At 34.5% G+C, this 7,929-nt stretch overlaps 2 long non-coding RNA genes across 2 annotated transcripts; one reads left to right on the forward strand and one right to left on the reverse strand.

Annotated features, from left to right (window-relative positions):
* The first annotated feature begins 767 nt into the window (after nt 1–767).
* LOC142614718 (uncharacterized) lies at nt 768–2,639 on the forward strand. Its single transcript, XR_012840525.1, has 2 exons — nt 768–1,063; nt 2,234–2,639. It is a non-coding gene; the product is annotated as an uncharacterized LOC142614718 (long non-coding RNA).
* A 710-nt stretch (nt 2,640–3,349) lies between these two features.
* On the reverse strand, nt 3,350–5,961 carry LOC142614716 (uncharacterized). The gene is made up of 5 exons (XR_012840524.1): nt 5,535–5,961; nt 5,182–5,274; nt 4,867–5,017; nt 3,738–3,976; nt 3,350–3,623 (listed from the first exon to the last, which is right to left on the reverse strand). It is a non-coding gene; the product is annotated as an uncharacterized LOC142614716 (long non-coding RNA).
* Between the last annotated feature and the right edge of the window lie 1,968 nt (nt 5,962–7,929).

Here is a 7,929-nt window from a genome sequence, read left to right on the forward strand (position 1 = left end):
AATAGGTGCAAAAAGAGGAATAAAACCTTTCAACAAAAATGCCCTTCTAACTATGCTTAAATGGTTGTTTTTATTCTTTTTATTTTCTTCATTTTCCTATTACAGTTTTATGTTTTCGTCTTGTTGAAAATCAACATAAAAAGTGGTTACTTAAAAATTGCCTTTATTAATAAAAATATAAAAGTTTTGAATAAGTTTATGAGGTCAAAAAATATATGTCCTCTTACAAAAAAATGACAAGCTGTTAAAGGGTGAGATGTGTGGTTAAATAAAATATCTTTGGCCACACGTACCACCACAATCAAAGATGAAAGGATTGCCTTATTCGGCAAAAAGGTGATAAACATAGCAAAGCAAAAAGGTGATAAACATGGCAAAGGCTCGTGAAGGTCTAGTCCTAGCAGGAACGACTACTAATTCTTGCATGACACACGAGGGCAACTATTAATGTGTCAAAAAAAAAAAAAAAAAAAAGTCAATTCACAACTTGTGGACTAGATAATAGGACGAGGTGATATGTGTGGTCATATATATATATATTTATATAGGGGGTTCACGTGAGGTGAAAAGCTACCTAGTTTGTTAGTCTTCCATTATTACCTCCTAATAAGAAAGGATGGATTCATATCCTGTGCAATATTTCTGTTCTCAACCGTAGATTTAATCTAATGGCTTAAATCATTGACACCTCACCAAATAAGTAAAAGACTACTTCACCCTTAAAAAGCCTCACAGCCCGCCAATCAGTTTCATCCCGCCCACTGTTTCATAAAACATAAACTCAAAATTTCTCTCTCTCTCTCCCCTGCGCAGCTGCCTCTCCTTCAACCCATTCTCTGCCTCTCCTTCAATCCATTGTCACAGCAGCCCGGTACCAGTCCACACAAGGCCAAGCCTCTCTCTTTGCCATCACTGTTGCTTCGTTGAACCAATTCTCTGAACCTCCATAGCTTCAAGAACTCAGTAGACTAATATTCTTCCAAAGCTCCGGCAAAGCTTCAAGCTCGTTCGATTCTGACGCCTACGAAGAATCCCCAAAATCCCCTTTGTCCTTCACTTTCTGGTACCCCTTTTCCCTCTTGGGATTGTGATTTAACATGGTTCTATTGGATTTTGTTGGTTTTAGGGCTTAAAGCTTTGGTCTCAATTATTTACCGAGTTCTGTATTGTTTATTGTCTATTGGTCTCAATCATTGCTAAAGTTTGTTTCTTGTGAGATTTATATGATTTTATTTATCATATGTATTTAAAAGAAAAAGAGAATTTTAGCAGAAACTTTCAACAAAAAGATATTTCATGGCAAAATTGAAAAGCTGGGTTTTAAGTATATGAATGAATGAGACTGTTTCAGATATGGATATTTTTTCCCCTTTGTTTCTATGAATATTATTTTTCTTGGCCAATCGTGGGGTTCATATTAGTGGATAGGAAATCCATATGGGGTTTTAGAGTTGTTTATTTTTTTGAGAGAGAGTACAAACGTTGTCAATAACTGTATTATGTGTTGTGTAAGGAGTTTTGCACAAAACAAAGGTTGTTAGGACTCCGATTATGGTGCATTACTATCTGGTACAGTAGGGTGCTTGGTGGTGTAGGGTAGAGTGCGGTAGGGTGCTTGGCGGTGCAGGGAAGGGTGATGCTGTGTGCTGTGTGGGCAGGGCAGTAAAGGGCTTGTACATGCAGAGAAGGAGAGAGGCAGGGGAGGCTTGTACAAAGTTAGTTACAAGTAGTTTCATTAATTGTTGTTGCATTTTAGAGTTGTACTTAGTTAGTTACTTAGTTAAGGCTGAGTTGTATTGTACTTTGTTAGTTAGTAAGTACTATATAAGGATCAATTCAGATTGTAATAAGGATCATTGATGAATAATACATTGAATAGCAATTTTCTAGAATTGCTATTGGAGGTTGATTTCCTTGAAGAATCAAGGAGGCCTAGTTCCCTCGAAGAACTACTAGAATTGAGAGTAATAGAATTAAAATCACTTGGTTCCTATCACGGCTAGAAGGAATAAAACAAGTTAAGGTTTCTACTATACTTGAAGCTCATCTTTTGGGACAGTTAGGATCTTTCCTCCCCTTTTATTAGATGAGCATCCTTGGCATGCCCTTAATGTGTTTGAGAGATTGCTTGATTGTCTTTTCAAATATAAAAGGAGCTGTTTATGTTGCTCAATAGTACTATAACTTAACAGTCAAAAAACTCTTTTGTCTAACATTTGTTTGTTAATTACAGGAGTATTCTTTAATTCATGGCATAGTGTGGCGAGAATTCCTCTCAAAACAGGATGCCATGGAAGATTTGAGTCCTAGAGTTGGTATGGAATTTGATACTTTAGAAGATGCATGGGAATTTTGGCTAAAATATGGAAGGCAAATGGGCTTTGATGTTAGAAAACATTACATAAATAAAAGTAAGAAGGGTGGAAAGATAACATCAAGGGGATTTGTATATGCAAAGCAGGGAATTCGAGGTTCAGAAAAAGAATATATGATTCGCACTTGTAACCAAGGTGATACAAGGACTAGTTGTCCTGTAAAGCTATATGTTTCATTAGTGTGAGAAATTGGAAAGTATAACGGCATGTACTAAACTATTGTTCATTTTTTGAATGCAAGTGATTACGGTTGCTAATGGTTAATGCTAATAGTGGGTCAGCTATGTCATATGGCTTTGTTGAAGAGAAAAGACCCTTATGAAAATTATATAAATTTGGCCATTGATAACGAACTATGTTATGCATCAAAAGACTGACCTTTTGTGGAAACATGCGAGTTTTTTAACCTTAAGTCAAAATTTCAATTGTTTATTGAAACTTTGATGACACATGAAATTAATAAAATAACAATGCAAAGACATTAGAAGTGTCTATTTGGGGTGCATTTGATATTCTCAATGAATTGGATTGATCCCATTTGTATTCCATTTCTCTGCTAGAAGTCTAAGTTACATACTTTATAAATGGTGTCATTGTAGAAATAGGAGCCATAATGGTAGAAAACATTGTGAGCCTTGTCATTTTGTAAAATCTCAATAATGAGCATGTGCGTGCAATGGAAACCAGTCCACTTTGAAAATTATGAGAACACAATTAGCTTATCAAAATTCTTAAGTGTAACATGGTGCAGTGGTTTCTTTCCATTAGATGTTAAAAAATGCTTATATAAAAGGCACAACCAGAGCGCATAAAAGCTAATAATTTCTTCTCAAAGACAAGCTAATAATTATGGTTATCATACCATCTAGTAATAATAAAGGAAATAACCATTTATGCTAGTAGTAGGGCCACCGGATTCACTTGTTATAAACAACAAAAATTTATTGAAATTTTTATTCACAACCAAACAAACAAAACCCAAAACTAAAAGGCTTTATAGCTTAGCTAAATTAGCTTCACAATATACATATGTGATTTCAGTGTTTCAAGAAAGCCAAAATAGCTACATCTTGATTATGATCCCAACTAAAGTAGATATGAGTCATGTTCTTTCTATCTAAAATTTCACGAACAATTTCTCCAAAAAAAAAAAAAAATCATGAACAAAGCCAGCTTCTTGATCTTCACTAATCTCTCCAGCACCCGCTTTTTCATGAACAAAGCCAGCTTCATGGTCTTCACAAATTCCTAAAATGATTACATTAGAGTGTAAGAAACTAAGAATAAACCCTTAAAATTTATTACATAACTGAGCAAGACTATAATTTAAAATTCTGTTAAAGTTTAAAAGCAAGACCCCACCTCCTTTAGGATATTGGAAAACAAATGTTTCTGTAGGTAGGAAGGAACAGTATCTCCCAAATGGCCATCATAGATAACAAATAGTCCTAATTCATGACCCTCAACTTGCATAAATTTAGCAACATGATAATCCTCCATGGGATATTAGCTTTGCCTTTTACTAGGCTGAAACCAAACTTGATTAACCCTTCATGGCTTCTTCCTTTGCCAGAGCTATATGAGGAACGCCCTCCTACAAGCTACATAACAAAACTCTAAATAACAAAAACCTCAATATTAATCTTGCGTGCTTTAGAGGCAGTTATATGGTACAGAAGCAAACAAAAGTCGTTGCAAGTTGCAACTTTGAAAACCATTTGCATGAGGCTGCAAGAAGAAGATTAAACGAAGAAATTACTATATTTAATCAACAACTATCATTACAAACAAATGAAGCATTGAAAGTTATCAAGATAGGAATTTTTTTTTTCCTTGTCCTCCTTATTTTGGTCTCTATTAGTCTATTTTGCTATGTTTATGATGGTTCTTTTTTGTTTTTCTTTTTTTAGAGGGGGGGAGACAGAGGATGAAAGAAGAGGGTCACCAAAAGTTAGTTATATAAACTGCAAGTCAGAAAACATGCAGTTGGTTCAATTCTGATCATCAGTTCTTCCTAAAATATGTGCCTAACAGTGTAAAAATGTCAAAATCTCTTATACCCAATTTTAGCAATCCTGCAAATATTAATCCAATTCTGTGCTAAAAGTCCCCCATCAAACTCACTAAAGAAGAACCACTCAAACTAACTAGATGTGCCATCATCACCTTCAAAGCCCCCCAATTATCCATTCTATACAAGTGATTATACAAGAAAGAATGATCAATAATCTCACTAAGAACCTGCAAACGTTGAATAATTCAACTGAATAACATCACAAAATTATCATATTCACTCAAGAGTCTATACCCCTACTAAGAAAATTGGAGACACAAATCAATCACACAACACAAATAATCCTCTAACAAACAATTAAAGACTATGCCTTTTCAGCTTATTGGTTAACCTTTTCACAACATAGAACATATTGATTGGTATTAGAGACACACTGATAGACACATGAAGTTTAAAAAAAAAAAAAAAAATCCTTACCTTAAGAGTAGGAACCACTAAAACAGCTGAGCCTATCCATAAAAGGAATACAACAGCCACTTCAACTTCTTCAACTAAAATTTCAACATCCAACCCCTGTAGCCACCTCCAACCCAGATTTCAACCAAACCCATCTCCCCAATTTCACAAGCTACACAATCAAAAACAATAGTTGATCATTATAATATGAAATGAACAAAAACCCTTCAACTATTAAAACCCTAAAGCCTTAAAGCTCCCCAAGAAAAAGCCACAAAAGCTAAAAACAAGTAACAAGAATAAACCAAAACTAGGTTATTGAGAATTTCCTCTTACCGATCCAACTGAAAGCCAAAAATGGCTAAACTTTGTTGTTTTGGCTGTGATTTTTATGCTTGCTCCTCTTGTTGTTATTAGCTCGCACACAAGCTATTGAATAAAAGAATGATAATTTTTATTAATAAAAAAAAAATAAGAAAAGAAAAAGGGAGAGAGAATATTTGAAACCCTTTTTCTTAAAAGAAAAATAAGTTTGTGAGACGAAGGAATCGAAGGAGAGTTATGCGTTTCTTTATGGAGGTGATGATTTTTTTTAGAACCGTTTGGAGGAGACTTGGCAATGAGAAAGATAGATCACTAGTAGAAGTATAGAACAAATTGATTCGATGCATACAAAAGAGATAACTCACCTATCAAAAAAAAATCATCAAATGGTGAGTTGATGTTTTGGCTTCGATTTTGCTGATGGGTTTGAGTTGGGTATGCTAGCAGCGGTGACGATGAGGTTGAGGGAAGCGTGGAGGTTGAGAGAGTGGGGGAGGCGAGAGAGTGTTTTACTGAAAAGTGATGCTAAAATGAAAAGAAAAGTGTGAGCACACGAATTGACTTGAAAAGTGTGAGCACAGAGAGCCCAAATTCGATTCTCGCTGAACCAAACCGATACCTGCATATATGATATAAATTTCAGAGGTTTGGATACGACGTCATCTCACTGAGAATCTATTTTAATTTTTTTTAACAAAACGTTGTCATATTGGGTGTTAACAAAATAGTATAAACCTAGGCTTTCAGATTTCTCACTAGGTATAAATTCTTTCTTTCACTCTCAGTCTCAGAAGGACCTTAACTCTCTCTCGCTCTCGCTGCTCGCCGACCTGAGTCCCTAACGCCTCGCCTTAGTTGGCCTCTACAACAACTAGCAGGTGCTCACCAGTCACTGGCTCACCGCAACAAACCATTGGTAAGCCACTAAGGCTAAGCCCCTCTCTTCTCTCACCTCTCGGCAAAAACAAAAAGTTCAAATTCCAAACTAAGCTTATACTGTTACCTATTTGGTTTATACTGTTTTTTATAATTTTTTTTATCATGCTTTTTATCATTTTTTCAACACCTGTTTGAGTTGTTTCAGTTGTTTGGACTCAATGGTAATGGTAACACTGTTACCTATTTGGTTTATATTGTATTATTGTTACCTATTTGGTTTACACCGTTACTAAGTGTAAATGCTGTGTTTTTTATGTTTTTTGTTAATGATAGTAAATGCTCTGTTTTTTATTTTTTTTACTAAGTGTAAATGCTCTATTTTTTAGTTAATTCCTGTTTACCCAAAAAAAAAGAAGAAGAATTTATATTGTTACTATAAACTTACTAAAGTATTTATTACTAAGTTTATAGTTTATGTGAGTTCAGAGAATATGGAGGTGTGCTGGTTTCGTCGTGTACCTTGAACCTGGTTGAATGTGTTTGGTCGTTCTACTTCTATATGTGTGATGTTTCTGGAACAGACTTAGCTGTAAAAAGACAAAAAGATATGATATTGGTAGAATTTTTAATGTTTCAAATCGACCAAACCGATTAAACCAAGCCGACCAAAACGCACTGCTATAGGTCGGAAAACCGACCCTAATTGGTATGCATCGGTTTTAATTATAAGAAAACCAATCCCTATCGGTTCGGTAACAAATTTGAGAAAAAACCGAGCATACTGAACTACGCACACCCCTAGCTGTGAGTGCTCTTATTTAGCAAAAATGTGATAAACTTAGCAAAGGCTCGTGAAGTATATATAGTGCTAGAGTCCTATACTTATCAAAACTCAAAAAGAGGTCTAGTCCTAGCAGGGAAGACTACTGTTCCTAACAAACGTGTGTCACACAAAGAATTCTAATTCTTGCATGACACACGGGGGCAACTATTGAAACTAAAAAAAGGTGTTATAAAAAAAAAAGTCACTTCACAGCATGTGGACTAGATAATAGGATGAGATCAAATGTGTGGTCATATAAATATATATATATATATATATATATATATATATATATATATATATATTTGGGTAAAGATTTATAATTTGCATTGATTATAATTTGAAATTTCTACTTTTTCCAATCACAAAAAAAAAAATAAAAAAATAATTTAAGGGTGTGACGAATACGTCGGGTGAGTTTTGTAGATTAGATGAGTTTTAAAACTAACAAAAGACTGATCCTATTTTGTAGGGAGTTAGTGAGTAGAAGTAGGAATTTAAATCAACGTAAAAGTAAGAGTTTAATAGAACCAGGAAGGCATTTCAACGTAGAAGTAAGAATTTATTATTTTTGTCAATTTACTATTTTAACCTCATTTATAAGTTTTAGGTAGGGGTATTTTTTACAGTAAAAAATAACTAATTTTCTAAATTCTCTTAATATATATACATATATACGTATATGTATAAAGGGGTCCACATGAGGTGAAAAGCTACCTAGTTTGCTAGTCTTCCATTACCTATAAGAAAAGACTGAAGTGAGAAAAATAAGGGCTAAAGCAAAAGTGGGCATACCATTATCAGGACGCAAGCCTGCCATTGTCCATAAAAAATGGAGATAAAGAGTGAAAAAATGGCCACCAAAAATTGAAAAGCTGAAAAGTGGGTGATGGCATGAACACGGGAAGAAGTTAATGGTCCATGAAAGTTGCCCATGAACTGATCAGTTGAGAATAAAAAGCGGGAACAGTTTCCCAATTTCTCTATAAATTAAAGAGTTTCCAACAAAAGAAATTAAAAAAGAGCAAGGGCCAAGGGACACAAAAAAATAGAGAGAA

This window comes from Castanea sativa, chromosome 11 (assembly GCF_040712315.1).
Source record: "Castanea sativa cultivar Marrone di Chiusa Pesio chromosome 11, ASM4071231v1".
NCBI lineage: Eukaryota > Viridiplantae > Streptophyta > Magnoliopsida > Fagales > Fagaceae > Castanea > Castanea sativa.